The 16,707-nt window shown below is 41.2% G+C and overlaps 2 non-coding genes across 2 annotated transcripts; both read right to left on the reverse strand.

Moving 5' to 3' along the window:
* Positions 1–6,260: 6,260 nt before the first annotated feature.
* Positions 6,261–6,374, reverse strand: LOC140286030 (U5 spliceosomal RNA). Its single transcript, XR_011910940.1, has one exon. It is a non-coding gene; the product is annotated as a U5 spliceosomal RNA (small nuclear RNA).
* Positions 6,375–10,280: 3,906 nt separating this feature from the next.
* On the reverse strand, positions 10,281–10,400 carry LOC140286046 (U5 spliceosomal RNA). The gene has a single exon (XR_011910954.1). It is a non-coding gene; the product is annotated as a U5 spliceosomal RNA (small nuclear RNA).
* Positions 10,401–16,707: the final 6,307 nt, after the last annotated feature.

Below are 16,707 nucleotides of genomic sequence, written 5' to 3' on the forward strand. Positions count from 1 at the left end.
CAAAAGAGGGAGCGGAGGTGTTCCGCTGTACGAAGGTGTGAATGTCCGACCATGGTTTGTAAAAAGCAGTTAAGAAAAGGTTCGAATATCCAACCAAACATAATCAAAAGCGGGAGCAGAGCTGTTCGACTGCAAGTAGGTGTGAATGTCCAGCCATAATTACTCACAAACGGGGGAAGAAAAGGTAGTATTGCCAGACCATACATGATCAAAACAGGGAGCGGAGGTTCAGCTGCAAGGTGTGAATGTCTGACTATAGTTTGTAAAAAGCGGGTAAGACAAGGTGCGAATGCCCAACAATGTATGATCAAAAGAGAGAGCGGAGGTGTTCGGCTGCAAGGTCTGAATGTCCAACCATAATTTGTAAAAACCGGGTAAGAAAAGGCTCGAAAGCCCGACTATACATCATCAAAAGCGGGAGCGGAGGTCTTCAGTTGCAAGAAGGTGTGAATGTTCGACTAAAATTTGTAAAAAGCTGGTAAGACAAGGAGCGATGTCCCGACATTGTATGATCAAAAGCGGGAGCGGAGGTGTCCAGCTGTGAGTAGGTGTGAATGTCCGACCATAATTGCTGAAAAATGTGTTAGAAAAGGTAAGAATACTGGACCATACATCATCAAAATTGGGAGAGGTGGTGTTCGGCTGCAAGAAGGTGTGAAAGTCTGACAATGGTTTGTAAAAAGCGGGTAAAAAAAAGTTCGAATGCCCGAATATACATCATCAAAAGCGGAAGCGGAGGTGTTCGGATGCAAGAAGGTGTGAACGTCCGACCAAAGTTTGTAAAAAGCAGTGAAAAGCGAGAAAAAGCATTTCGTGAGTTCTGCATGATTTGGGATTTTGCTTATAAAATGCATTACTTCACTCAAACTATGTTAAAACTGATTTGTCCTTCATATTTACCATGTCTAGAAATATTTAAACAAGAAAACAACGTTGTACTTTGCAGTAAAAGAAAGAGCAAATCTAAAGTTTCAGGAATCCGAGTATAAGCCTGCTTTCATGAGTTCTGCACGATTTCGGATTTTGCTATAAAATGAATTGCTTTGCTCAAACCAAGTTAAAACTGCTTTGTCCTTCCATATTCATCAATGTCTAGATCGACTTCAACAAAGAAAAACATTGGACTTTGCAGTAGAAGAAGTTGAAATCCATCTACACATTGATAATTATGAAGGACAAAGCAGTTCCCACTTGCCCATAAGAAAATAAGCTTATTCTCGGATTCCTGATCCTTCAGTGTTGCTCTTTCTTCTACTGAAAATACAATGTTGTTCTTTGTTGAAGTCGATCTAGACATTGATAAATATGAAGGAAAAAGCAGTTTTAACTTGGTTTGAGTGAATGAATTCATTTTATACATAAAATCCGAAATCGTGCAGAACTCATGAAAATAAGCTTATTCTCGGATTCCTAAAACTTTTGATTGGCTCTTTCTTTTACTGCAAAGTACAACGTTGTTTTTTTTTGTTTAAATCTATCGAGACATTGATAAATATGAAGGTAAAAGCCGTTTTAACATAGTTTGAGTGAAGGAATTGATTTTATAGATAAAATCCCAAATCATGCAGAACTCCTCAAAAGGGGCGTATGGCTTAATCACAAGTGTGGTTCTTTCTCATTCAGGGTAGTATGAGGAAGTTTATGCTTGAAATATATGTAGAAATGGGTACATATGAAGGACAAAGCAGTGTTAACTTAGTTTGAGTGAAGGAATTCATTTTATACATAAAATCCCAAATCATGCAGAACGTATGAAAAGAAGCTTATTCTCGGATTCCTGATCCTTCAGTTTTGCTCTTTCTTCTACTGCAAAATACAATGTTGTTCTTTGTTGAAGTCGATCTAGACATTGATAAATATGAAGGAAAAAGCAGTTTTAACTTGGTTTGAGTGAATGAATTCATTTTATACATAAAATCTGAAATCGTGCAGAACTCATGAAAATAAGCTTATTCTCGGATTCCTAAAACTTTTGATTTGCTCTTTCTTTTATTGCAAAGTACAACGTTGTTTTTTTGTTTAAATCTATCGAGACATTGATAAATATGAAGGTAAAAGCCGTTTTAACATAGTTTGAGTTTATAGATAAAATCCCAAATCATGCAGAACTCCTCAAAAGGGAGGTATGGCTTAATCACAAGTGTGGCTCTTTCTCATTCAGGGTAATATGAGGAAGTTTATGCTTGAAATATATGTAGAAATGGGTACATATGAAGGACAAAGCAATGTTAACTTAGTTTGCGTGAAGAAATTCATTTTATACATAAAATCCGAAATCGTGCAGAACTCATGAAAATAAGCTTATTCTCGGATTCCTAAAACTTTTGACTTGCACTTTCTTTTACTGCAAAGTACAACGTTGTTTTTTGTTGAAATCTATCTAGACATTGATAAATACCAGCCGAAACTCTGCTGCCGCTTATGATAATTTATGGTTGGGCATTCTTACCTTTTCTTACCCGCTTTTTACAAATTATGATCTTACATTCACACCTACTTGCAGTCGAACACCTTCTCATCCACTCATGATCATGTGCGGTTGGGCTTTCGCACCTTTTCTTACCCATTTTTCAGTAATTATGGGTGGACATTCAGACCTTCTTGCAGCCGAAAACCTCCGCTCCTCTTTTGATCATACATTGTCGGGCATTCACACCTTGTCTTACCCGCTTTTTACAAACTTTAGTCGGACATTCAAACCTTCTTGCAGCTGAACCACCTCCGCTCCCTGTTTTGATCATATATGGTCTGGCAATAGTACCTTTTCTTACCCGTTTGTGAGTAATTATGGCTGGACATTCACACCTTCTTGCAGCCGAACACAACCTCTCCCGCTTTTGATGATATATGGTCCGGCATTCTTACCTTTTCTAACACATTTTTCAGCAATTATGGTCGGACATTCACACCTACTCACAGACGAACACCTCCGCTCCCACATTTGATAGTGTATAGTCGGGCATTCTCACCCTTTCTCATCAGCTTTTTGCAAATTATGATCTGATATTCACACCTACTTGCAGTCGAACAGCTCTGCTCCCGCTTTTGATTATGTTTGGTTGGATATTCGAACATTTTCATAATGCTTTTTACAAGCTTTGGTCGGACGTTCACACCGTCTTGCAGCCGAACACCTCCGCTTCCGCTTTTGATGGTGTATAGTCGGGCATTCGAGCCTTTTCTTACCCACCTATTACTTACTATGGTTGGACATTCAAACCTTCTTGTAGCCGAACACATCCGCTCCTGCTTTTGATGATGTATGATTTGGCATTCGCACCTTTTCTTACCAATTTTTCAGTAATTATTGGTCGGACGTTCAGACCTTCTTGCACCTGAACACCTCTGCTCCCGCTTTTGATGGTGTATAGTCGGGCTTTCGAGCCTTTTCTTCCCCGATTTTTACAAATTATGGTTGGACATTCAGACCTTGCAGCCGAAAACCTCCGCTCCCTCTTTTGATCATACATTGTCGGGCATTCGCCCCTTGTCTTACACGGTTTTTACAAACTTTAGTCAGACATTCACACCTTGCAGCTGAACCACCTCCATTCCCTGTTTTGATCATGTGTGGTCTGGAAATACTACCTTTTCTTCCCCCGTTTGTGAGTAATTATGGCTGGACATTCACACCTACTTGCAGCCGAACACAACCTCTCTCGCTTTTGATGATGTATGGACCGGCATTCTTACCTTTTCTAACACATTTTTCAGCAATTATGGTCGGAGATTCACACCTACTCACAGCCGAACAACTCCGCTCCCGCATTTGATGGTGTATAGTCGGGCATTCTCACCCTTTCTCATCAGCTTTTTGCAAATTATGATCTGACATTCACACCTACTTGCAGTCGAACAGCTCTGCACCCGCTTTTGATTATGTATGGTTGGATATTCGAACCTTTTCTTAACTGCTTTTTACAAACTTTGGTTGGACGTTCACACCTTCTTGTAGCCGAACACATGCACTCCTGCTTTTGATGATGTATGGTTGGGCATTCGCACCTTTTTTTTACCCATTTTTCAGGTATTATGGGTGGACATTCACACCTTCTTGCAGCTGAACACCTCCTCTCCCACTTATGATCATGTGTGGTTTGATTTTCGAAAATTTTCTTTCATGTTTTCTAGCAATTATTGATAGACATTTAGACCTTCTTGCAGCTGAACACCACCTCTCCCGATTTTGATTATGTGTGGTTTGATTTTCGAAAATTTTCTTTCATGTTTTCTAGCAATTATTGATGGACATTTAGACCTTCTTGCAGCTGAACACCACCTCTCCCGATTTTGATTATGTATGGACCGGCATTTTGTATATGGTGTATATTCGGGCATACGAACCTTTTCTTACCCGCTTTTTACAAACCAAGGTCGGACTTTCACACCTTCTCTTAGCTGAACAACTCCGCTCCCTCTTTTGATAGTGTACAGTCGGGTAATTTAACCTTTTCTTACCCGCTTTTTACCAACTATGGTTGGACATTCACACCTTCTTACAGCAGAACACCTCTGCTCCCTCTTTTGATTATGTATGGTTTGACATTCGCACCTTCTCTCACCCGCCTTTTACTATGGTCGGCCATTCACAGCTTCCTCTCCACCATACTTGTATGGTGGGATATTCACACCCACTTGCATCCGAAGACCTCCGCCCCCACTTTTGTTGATATTTAGTCGGTCATTCGCACCTTACCCGCTTTTGGCAAACTATGGCCTTCTTGCAGCCAAACACCTCTGATCTCGCTTTTGATGATGTAAGGTTGGGCATTCAGACCTTGCTTCACCTGCTTTTCACCAAATATAGTCGGACATTCACACCTTCTTGCAGCCGAACACTTCCGCTTTTAGTGTTCTATGAGGCATTCACATATTTTTTTTCACCGTATTTTATAGATTATGGTTGGAAATTCTCACCCACTCTCATCCGAAGACCTCTCCTCCCGCTTTTGTTAATATATAGTCGGGCATTCGAACCTTTTCTTACCCGCTTTTTACAAATTATGGTCGAACATTCACACCTACTTGCAGCTGAATACTTCCGCTCCACCTTTTAGGTATGTATGGTTGGCATTTGCACCTCTTTTTATACTGATTGCTGAAGATTAAGTTGTTCTTTCTCAAACTACAAATTTTTTTTAATTGTTGAAACTTGATTTGAAGTGGATAAATAAGGAGGACAAACAGTTTTAAGTCAGGCTGATAGAAGGAATTAATTTTATAGCAAAATCTGTACTTCGTCATATATCGAGAGATGCTTATTGCTGAAGAAGTTCTTTCTCATTCTACAAAGTACAACGTTGTTTATCGTTGAAACTTGATTAGACATGAATAAATATGAAGGACAAAGCAGTCTTAACTTGGTTTGAGTTAAGGAATTCGTTTTATAGGAGAATCCGAATTCGTGCATAACTCATAAAATAGAGCTTATTTTCGGATTCCTGTAGAATGATTCTGGTTCTTTCTCATAATACAAAGTTTGTTGTTTATTGTTGAAACTTCATCAGAAGTGAAGAAATAAATGAATGCCTATCAACAAATTGACCTTCTGTTGACCTTCGGGGAGGTGAGTATCTTCACTAGACTCACCTGTCTGCTCTTCCTCCTCATTTAGCGTAGCTCCACCCTCTGCCTGTGAATTCTCACAGACTTCAACACTGAGTGGTGAGGCCTCTACAGGCCCCTCCCCTTTTTGCTCCTCACTTCCAATCCAAGCTTTTGGCGGGAAGTTTGAATTTATTGGGTCAACCTCTTCACTTTGTTCACCAACTGCCACCTTTGGTCCTTCTCTTTGTTGGCTTGACTGTGGCTTTACCATCTTTAATTTGTTGGCAAAAGATTTAGGGCAATCTCTGAAGAGGTGATTTAATTCTCCACAGAGATTACATTTCCTGCCATTTGGACACTCTCCAAAAGTTTGCCCAATTTCTCTGCTCTTCCCACATAACACCTTGGTACAAGCCTCAACCAGGTGCCCATGCTCACCACACTTGCGGCAGAACTTGGGCTGACCCTGGTAGTGGATGTAACCTCGGTTTTCAAGGTGGCCAGAGTGTCGCCCACCCGCTGCACTGAGCACTCTTCAGCCCTTTTAAATGGTATAACTTTGCACTCCCGCACGCTCCAGCAAGCACCATTCAAGCAACAACTTTGCACTCCAGCTTCGAACATCGGCACAGTCGCAAATAGTAAGGCGACTCTACTCAGAGAAGTCACTCTGCACAGTAAGAAGATTTCTTTTGCACAGACAGAAAGGGCTTCACCCGCAAAGGTAAAGCCTGCCAAAAATAGAAACAACTCATTAGTGCTGCTCTCCACAGAAATCTTTAGTAAAAGGCGAAAGACTTGTACGTTATGAAGAGAAACCAGAGTACGATTATCCGTCACTGCGGGAGCAGGGCATCAGGCTTGTTGGCATAGCCACCTTCCCCATGGTGAGCTTTGCTTGGTTGAGACGCTTGCTCCCCCCCCTTGCTCCTCGGCTGACCAAGTAGGAACAATCGGGCCCTATTCGATGGCTGCCTTGTCTTTTACTCTGTGCAAAAGACAAGGCAGCAACAAAAACACCACGAGAATCCCGTATTGAGGCTTTGTTCTGACCGCTCATTCGGGGTCGCGTTTCTTTCAAGCTATTCTCCTGGTTAACCCACACTCGGCTCGCTCCCATAGCCGTGTTAAAGTCTACTTCGCATTCACTCTCTTTTCTCTATAAAATGAATTCCTTCACTCAAACTATGTGAAAACTGCTTTGTCCTTAATATTTACCATGTCTAGAAAGATTTAAACAAAAAAAACAACGTTGTACTTTGCAGTAAAAGAAAGAGCAAATCTAAAGTTTCAGGAATCCGAGAATAAGCTTACTTTCATGAGTTCTTCACGATTTCGGATTTTGCTATAAAATGAATTCCTTCACTCAAACTAAATTAAAACTGCTAAACCGCTAATCTGTTATATGTAAGGCAGATGTCAAATTCACCGAAATAGGATCAAAGGGTATTCGGCCAATCGAGCTGTAGCAGCTTCGGTAAAAGAGTATAAGTTGAAGAGTTTGTGAATAAAGGTGTGCGCACACATAGTGTGCTGTACGAAAATAGGCAGGGAGCAATGCCGGCTGGGGTATATGTTCTTGTATGTTGTCTGACTGTTTGATTTGAATGTGTTGTGTAAGTGTCCTGTTGAATGTTACATGTTTGGGCTTTGACACGCTTCACTGTGGTTGTTAACTGTGTGGTGTGTCCTGAAATGTTATATGTTTGGGCTGTGTGACATGCTTAATGCTTGTCAGTAGCTACCCACTTATTCATATATAGCAACTGACAACATAAGAAGTCCGGACATACTTTGATAGTAGTTGTAGAAGTATCCTTATTGATAATAGATCACTAATTCATAGTGATAGAACAGTAGATGAACAGGTGCTTGCACATGTCTCACGAAAATAAAATGGGTGTATGATTGCTGACGGTAGAGCAATACTGCCAAACTTATGAGTTCTTGTGGCAAACTTGATTCAGTGTCTTGACGTGTATACGCTGTTTCGCTGACTTGATTGTCACAAGAAACAAAGTGTGTTTGATAAGATCCGACCATTTTATTACGGGAGGATCAGTATGTATGGATTCTGATGTGACTGATAAACCCATTCGTATCTTAAGCATAATCTAATACATGAGACAACGCCCTGGCACACGATAAAAAAAAAAAAGAGAGAGAGCGGTTTTGTGTCCCACTCTAAAACTGTCAGGCAGTCGGTCGAGTTTTTCAAAATCTTTAAAAACATCTAAAATGTCTGATGATAAAAGGTCCCAATAGGTCAGATAGAATTCTGCAGGAAGCCCGTCTAAACCCGGAGCTCGACTTCTCTTAAAACCTGTTAGGCATTTTTTTAACTCTAAAGCAGTAAAATTCTGTGTCAAGTGTGCATTCTCTTTTACGGTTTTGTCAACGAATTTTAAGATTTCTGCCGATGTTTCCAAGTGCACTGGTTTCTCTTTGTACATGTTACTATAAAAGGTATGTACAGTTTCAATCATCTCTTGTGTGGATTTTGTTAAAAACCCATCTTCTCTTTTTAGATTTTGAATACACTCCTTTTTATTTATAACTTTCTTTCTTTTTCACCTTCCTCAATTTCCTGCTCCCTGCTTCTTACAAAAATTCCTTTACTCTTTATTTCTGCTAAAACTGACATTTCCTTTTTGACATCTTTGATTTCTTCTTTAAAGTCTATGCCACACTGATTTAGTTTAAAGTAGCGCTGTAAGCGTTTATGTAGTCCCATCATACATCTATTCTCTTTCCTTTTTTTACGTTTACCTTGCTGTTTAAAAAAAGTCTGGGTCGTTTCCTTCACCATTTCCCACCATTGTGCATGTGTTTCGTAGAGGTCTTGAAGGGTCTGCCACTCTTTATAACATTCCCTGTACTGACTGACTATGATTTCATCCTCCAACAGGGAACAGTTGAGTTTCCACAGACCACTTCCTACCGTCACACCAGAAGGGGGTGAAAGGGTGCAGGAGAGCATAAGGTGGTCTGAAAAGAAAACAGGGGTTAATCTAACATCAGTGGGTGGGCAATCTCTAGTAAAGAAATAATCAATGCGAGAGGCTCTGGTGCCATCATGACTAAACCAGGTGAAGCCCTCCTCTCTGGGATGCATGGTTTTAAAACAGTCAGTAAGCTTAAAATCCCTGCATATGCCCTGAAGTAAAATCGAAGTCTTATCCACTTTAAAATCTACCCCTGCTCTTTTTCTATCTTTCCTGCTCAAGATACAGTTAAAATCCCCTCCTACAACTAAAGGTACTTGCCCTAGCATGTAAAGCTGTATATCTTCTAAAAGGTCATACCTTTCATTTTTTCCATTGAAACCATAAATATTTAAGAGGTTAAAGTCTTGCCCCATAAAATTCAAGTGTGCTAAAAGTGCCCGTCCGTCTCTCACCACTGTGCTACCTTTCACCAGAACATGCGGATTTTTAATTAGAATGGCCACACCATCATTTTTATTTTGATTTGAGCCACTCCATATCGATAAATGGGGCCACATTTCCTCCCATTGTCTATGGTTTTTTAAAAAAGGTAGTCCACATTCTTGTATTAAAAACACATCTGATTTTATGGAGTCTAAGAAGGATAAAATACTCTGGGCTCTTGTCTTTGATTTCACACTTCTCACATTTAGTGTTGAGAAGGTGAGAACCATTAAAAGCATAAAGGAAAGTAGGTATGTCATTTTCGTTTTTCTAAGTTATCAAAACAAATTACACACAGGTTATTTCTTGGGAAACTAGCTCTTCCTTCATTTCTTTAGGTGAAAAGTGAGTAGGGTGATCTATATTTCCTTTTCGGACTCTCGGTGTTGGCCTCTGACGCAATGTTGCATTTAACTTTGAGTCCCTGGGGGTTGATTGCAGAGCTGAAGTTAAAAAGGAGACCTCATTTGGTGAGTCGGAGGGGAAGACTCTAGGTTCTTCCACTGAAGAACTGTCTGAAAGGGACCTAACCCTTCCCCTCTTCTCTGATACCACTGGGGAATCAGAGGCTCAGATGCCGTCCTCTTCGGCTGTTGACCTTCGGGGAGGTGAGTATCTTCACTAGACTCACCTGTCTGCTCTTCCTCCTCATTTAGCGTAGCTCCACCCTCTGCCTGTGAATTCTCACAGACTTCAACACTGAGTGGTGAGGCCTCTACAGGCCCCTCCCCTTTTTGCTCCTCACTTCCAATCCAAGCTTTTGGCGGGAAGTTTGAATTTATTGGGTCAACCTCTTCACTTTGTTCACCAACTGCCACCTTTGGTCCTTCTCTTTGTTGGCTTGACTGTGGCTTTACCATCTTTAATTTGTTGGCAAAAGATTTAGGGCAATCTCTGAAGAGGTGATTTAATTCTCCACAGAGATTACATTTCCTGCCATTTGGACACTCTCCAAAAGTTTGCCCAATTTCTCTGCTCTTCCCACATAACACCTTGGTACAAGCCTCAACCAGGTGTCCATGCTCACCACACTTGCGGCAGAACTTGGGCTGCCCCTGGTAGTGGATGTAACCACGGTTTTCAAGGTGGCCAGAGTGTCGCCCACCCGCTGCACTGAGCACTCTTCAGCCCTTTTAAATGGTATAACTTTGCACTCCCGCACGCTCCAGCAAGCACCATTCAAGCAACAACTTTGCACTCCAGCTTCGAACATCGGCACAGTCGCAACAAGTAAGGCGACTCTACTCAGAGAAGTCACTCTGCACAGTAAGAAGATTTCTTTTGCAAAGACAGAAAGGGCTTCACCCGCAAAGGTAAAGCCTGCCAAAAATAGAAACAACTCATTAGTGCTGCTCTCCACAGAAATCTTTAGTAAAAGGCGAAAGACTTATGAGAAAGAGTTATGAAGAGAAACCAGAGTACGATTATCCGTCACTGCGGGAGCAGGGCATCAGGCTAGTTGGCATAGCCACCTTCCCCATGGTGAGCTTTGCTTGGTTGAGACGCTTGCCCCCCCCCCCCCCCCCCCCCCCCCCCTGCTCCTCGGCTGACCAAGTAGGAACAATCGGGCCCTATTCGATGGCTGCCTTGGCTTTTACTCTGTGCAAAAGACAAGGCAGCAACAAAAACACCACGAGAATCCCGTATTGAGAGTTTGTTCTGATCGCTCATTCGGGGTCGCGTTTCTTTCAAGCAATTCTCCTGGTTAGCCCACACTCGGCTCGCTCCCATAGCCGTGTTAAAGTCTACTTCGCATTCACTCTCTTTTCTCAGCAGACTCTTGGGATTTTATCTATAAAATGAATTCCTTCACTCAAACTATGTGAAAACTGCTTTGTCCTTAATATTTACCATGTCTAGAAAGATTTAAACAAAAAAAACAACGTTGTACTTTGCAGTAAAAGAAAGAGCAAATCTAAAGTTTCAGGAATCCGAGAATAAGCTTACTTTCATGAGTGCTTCACGATTTCGGATTTTGCTATAAAATGAATTCCTTCACTCATACTAAATTAAAACTGCTAAACCGCTAATCTGTTATATGTAAGGCAGATGTCAAATTCACCGAAATAGGATCAAAGGGTATTCGGCCAATCGAGCTGTAGCAGCTTCGGTAAAAGAGTATAAGTTGAAGAGTTTGTGAATAAAGGTGTGCGCACACATAGTGTGCTGTACGAAAATAGGCAGGGAGCAATGCCGGCTGGGGTATATGTTCTTGTATGTTGTCTGACTGTTTGATTTGAATGTGTTGTGTAAGTGTCCTGTTGAATGTTACATGTTTGGGCTTTGACACGCTTCACTGTGGTTGTTAACTGTGTGGTGTGTCCTGAAATGTTATATGTTTGGGCTGTGTGACATGCTTAATGCTTGTCAGTAGCTACCCACTTATTCATATATAGCAACTGACAACATAAGAAGTCCGGACATACTTTGATAGTAGTTGTAGAAGTATCCTTATTGATAATAGATCACTAATTCATAGTGATAGAACAGTAGATGAACAGGTGCTTGCACATGTCTCACGAAAATAAAATGGGTGTATGATTGCTGACGGCAGAGCAATACTGCCAAACTTATGAGTTCTTGTGGCAAACTTGATTCAGTGTCTTGACGTGTATACGCTGTTTCGCTGACTTGATTGTCACAAGAAACAAAGTGTGTTTGATAAGATCCGACCATTTTATTACGGGAGGATCAGTATGTATGGATTCTGATGTGACTGATAAACCCATTCGTATCTTAAGCATAATCTAATACGTGAGACGACGCCCTGGCACACGATAAAAAAAAAAAAAGAGAGAGAGCGGTTTTGTGTCCCCACAGTCCATAATGTAGAAAAGAGAGAAAAAAGCCTTTCTGATTTGGTGTGTGTGCTCATAGTGCAGAGTGTAGAGAAAAGAAAGCCGTTTTGGTGTCACGGGTGTTGTGACTTACACACACACATTTCTAAATTGAGAAAGGAAATTATTTTAGAGGAAGCAGTAGAGTTTAGATCCCACATTTGTTGATAGGCATTCATTTATTTCTTCACTTCTGATGAAGTTTCAACAATAAACAACAAACTTTGTATTTCTTCAGGAATCCGAAAATAAGCTCTATTTTATGAGTTATGCACGAATTCGGATTCTCCTATAAAACGAATTCATTAACTCAAACCAAGTTAAGACTGCTTTGTCCTTCATATTTATTCATGTCTAATCAAGTTTCAACGATAAACAACGTTGTACTTTGTAGAATGAGAAAGAACTTCTTCAGCAATAAGCATCTCTCGACATATGACGAAATACAGATTTTGCTATAAAATTAATTCCTTCTATCAGCCTGACTTAAAACTGTTTGTCCTCCTTATTTATCCACTTCAAATCAAGTTTCAACAATTAAAAAAAAATTGTAGTTTGAGAAAGAACAACTTAATCTTCAGCAATCAGTATAAAAAGAAGTGCAAATGCCAACCATACATACCTAAAAGGTGGAGCGGAAGTATTCAGCTGCAAGTAGGTGTGAATGTTCGACCATAATTTGTAAAAAGCGGGTAAGAAAAGGTTCGAATGCCCGACTATATATTAACAAAAGCGGGAGGAGAGGTCTTCGGATGAGAGTGGGTGAGAATTTCCAACCATAATCTATAAAATACGGTGAAAAAAAATATGTGAATGCCTCATAGAACACTAAAAGCGGAAGTGTTCGGCTGCAAGAAGGTGTGAATGTCCGACTATATTTGGTGAAAAGCAGGTGAAGCAAGGTCTGAATGCCCAACCTTACATCATCAAAAGCGAGATCAGAGGTGTTTGGCTGCAAGAAGGCCATAGTTTGCCAAAAGCGGGTAAGGTGCGAATGTCCGACTAAATATCAACAAAATTTGGGGCGGAGGTCTTCGGATGCAAGTGGGTGTGAATGTCCGACCATAGATGGTAAAAAGCGGGTAAGAAAAGGTTAAATTACCCGACTGTACACAATCAAAAGAGGGAGCGGAGTTGTTCAGCTAAGAGAAGGTGTGAAAGTCTGACCTTGGTTTGTAAAAAGCGGGTAAGAAAAGGTTCGTATGCCCGAATATACACCATCAAAAGCGGAAGCGGAGGTGTTCGGCTGCAAGATATTGTGAACGTCCGACCAAAGTTTGAGTGAAGGAATTAATTTTATAGATAAAATCCCAAATCATGCAGAACTCCTCAAAAGGGAGGTATGGCTTAATCACAAGTGTGGCTCTTTCTCATTCAGGGTAATATGAGGAAGTTTATGCTTGAAATATATGTAGAAATGGGTACATATGAAGGACAAAGCAGTGTTAACTTAGTTTGCGTGAAGAAATTCATTTTATACATAAAATCCGAAATCGTGCAGAACTCATGAAAATAAGCTTATTCTCGGATTCCTAAAACTTTTAATTTGCACTTTCTTTTACTGAAAAGTACAACGATGTTTTTTGTTGAAATCTATCTAGACATTGATAAATACCAGCCGAAACTCTGCTGCCGCTTTTGATAATTTATGGTTGGGCATTCTTACCTTTTCTTACCCGCTTTTTACAAATTATGATCTTACATTCACACCTACTTGCAGTCGAACACCTTCTCATCCACTTATGATCATGTGCGGTTGGGCTTTCGCACCTTTTCTTACCCATTTTTCAGTAATTATGGGTGGACATTCAGACCTTCTTGCAGCCGAAAACCTCCGCTCCTCTTTTGATCATACATTGTCGGGCATTGACACCTTGTCTTACCCGCTTTTTACAAACTTTAGTCGGACATTCAAACCTTCTTGCAGCTGAACCGCCTCCGCTCCCTGTTTTGATCATATATGGTCTGGTAATAGTACCTTTTCTTACCCGTTTGTGAGTAATTATGGCTGGACATTCACACCTTCTTGCAGCCGAACACAACCTCTCCCGCTTTTGATGATATATGGTCCGGCATTCTTACCTTTTCTAACACATTTTTCAGCAATTATGGTCGGACATTCACACCTACTCACAACACCTCCGCTCCCACATTTGATAGTGTATAGTCGGGCATTCTCACCCTTTCTCATCAGCTTTTTGCAAATTATGATCTGATATTCACACCTACTTGAAGTCGAACAGCTCTGCTCCCGCTTTTGATTATGTTTGGTTGGATATTTGAACATTTTCTTAATGCTTTTTAGAAACTTTGGTTGGACGTTCACACCGTCTTGCAGCCGAACACCTCCGCTTCCGCTTTTGATGGTGTATATTCGGGCATACGAACCTTTTCTTACCCGCTTTTTACAAACCAAGGTCGGACTTTCACACCTTCTCTTAGCTGAACAACTCCGCTCCCTCTTTTTATTGTGTACAGTCGGGTAATTTAACCTTTTCTTACCCGCTTTTTACCATCTATGGTCGGACATTCACACCGTCTTACAGCGGAACATCTCCGCTCCCTCTTTTGATGATGTATGGTTAGGCATTCGCACCTTTTCTTACCCATTTTTCAGTAATTATGGGTAGACATTCACACCTTCTTGCAGCTGAACACCTCCTCTCCTGCTTATGATCATGTGCAGTTTGATATTCGAAAATTTTCTTTCATGTTTTCTAGCAATTATTGATGGACATTCAGACCGTCTTGAAGCTGAACACCTCCGCTCCCACTTTTGATGGTGTATAGTCGGGCTTTCGAGCCTTTTCTTCCCCGGTTTTTACAAATTATGGTTGGACATTCAGACCTTGCAGCCGAAAACCTCCACTCCCTCTTTTGATCATACATTGTCGGGCATTCGCACCTTTTCTTACCCGCTTTTTACAAACCAAGGTCGGACTTTCACACCTTCTTGTAGCCGAACAACTCCGCTCCCGCTATTGATTGTGTACAGTCGGGTATTTTAACCTTTTCTTACCCGCTTTTTACCAACTATTGTTGGACATTCACACCGTCTTACAGCGGAACACCTCCGCTCCCTCTTTTGATGGTGTATATTCGGGCACTCGAACCTTTTCTTACCCGCTTTTTACAAACTATGGTCAAACATTCAAACCTTCTTGTAGCCGAACACATCCACTCCTGCTTTTGATGATGGGTATTCAAACCTACTTGTTGCCCGCTTTTCATTAATTATGGGTGGACATACACACCTTGTCGCAGCCAAACACCTCCGCTCCCTTTTTTGATCATGTATGATTGGACATTCGCACCTTTTCTCACCCGCTTTTTACTATGGTCGGCCATTCACAGCTTCCTCTCCACCATACTTGTATGGTGGGATATTCACACCCACTTGCATCCGAAGACCTCCGCCCCCACTTTTGTTGATATTTAGTCGGTCATTCGCACCTTGTCTTACCCGCTTTTTATAAACTTTAGTCAGACATTCACACCTTGCAGCTGAACCACCTCCGCTCCCTGTTTTGATAATTTATGGTCTGGCAATACTACCTTTTCTTACCGGTTTGTGAGTAATTATGGCTGGACATTCACACCTACTTGCAGCCGAACACCACTTTTCCCGCTTTTGATGATGTATGGTCCGGCATTCTAGTCTTTTCTAACACATTTTTCAGCAATTATGGTTTGACATTCACACCTACTCACAGCCGAACACTTCCGCTCCCGCATTTGATGGTGTATAGTCGGGCATTCTCACCATTTCTCATCAGCTTTTTGCAAATTATGATCTGACATTCACACCTATTTGCAGTCGAACAGCTCTGCTCCCGCTTTTGATGGTATATATTCGGGCATTCGAACCTTTTCTTACCCGCTTTTTACAAACCATGGTTGGACTTTCACACCTTCTTGTAGCCGAACAACTCCGCTCCCGCTATTGATTGTGTACAGTCGGGTATTTTAACCTTTTCTTACCCGCATTTTACGAACTATGGTCGGACATTCAAACCTTCTTTTAGCCGAACACATCCACTCCTGCTTTTTATGATGTCTGGTTGAGCATTCGCACCTTTTCTTACCCATTTTTTACAAATATGGTCGGACATTCACACCTTCTTGCAGCTGAACACCTCCTCTCCCGCTTATGATGATGTGTGGTTTGATATTCGAAAATTTTCTTTCATGTTTTCTAGCAATTATTGATGGACATTCAGACCTTCTTGCAGCTGAACACCTCCGCTCCCGCTTTTGATGATGTATAGTTTGGCTTTCGAGCCTTTTCTTCCCCGGTTTTTACAAAATTATTGTTGGACATTCAGACCTTCTTGCAGCCGAAAACCTCCGCTCCCTCTTTTGATCATACATTGTCGGGCATTCGCACCTTCTCTTACCCGCTTTTTACAAACCAGGGTCGGACTTTCACACCTTTTAGTAGCCGAACAACTCCGCTCCCGCTATTGATTGTGTACAGTCGGGTATTTTCACCTTTTCTTACCCGCTTTTTACCAACTATGGTCAGACATTCACACCTTCTTACAGTGGAACACCTCGGCTCCCTCTTTTGATGGTGTATGTTCGGGCATTCGAACCTTTTCTTACCCGCTTTTTACAAACTATGGTCGGACATTAAAACCTTCTTGTAGCCGGACACATCCACTCCTGCTTTTGATGATGTATGGTTGGGCATTCGTACCTTTTCTTACCCATTTTGCAGTAATTATGGGTGGACATTCACACCTTTTTGCATTTTAACACCTCCTCTCCCGCTTATGATGATGTGTGGTTTGATATTCGAAAATTTTCTTTCATGTTTTCTAGCAATTATTGATGGACATTCAGACCTTCTTGCAGCTGAACACCTCCGCTCCCGCTTTTGATGATGTATA

This window comes from Leuresthes tenuis, unplaced genomic scaffold (assembly GCF_036924035.1).
Source record: "Leuresthes tenuis unplaced genomic scaffold, fLeuTen1.0.hap1 SCAF_69, whole genome shotgun sequence".
In the NCBI taxonomy this organism is placed as follows: domain Eukaryota; kingdom Metazoa; phylum Chordata; class Actinopteri; order Atheriniformes; family Atherinopsidae; genus Leuresthes; species Leuresthes tenuis.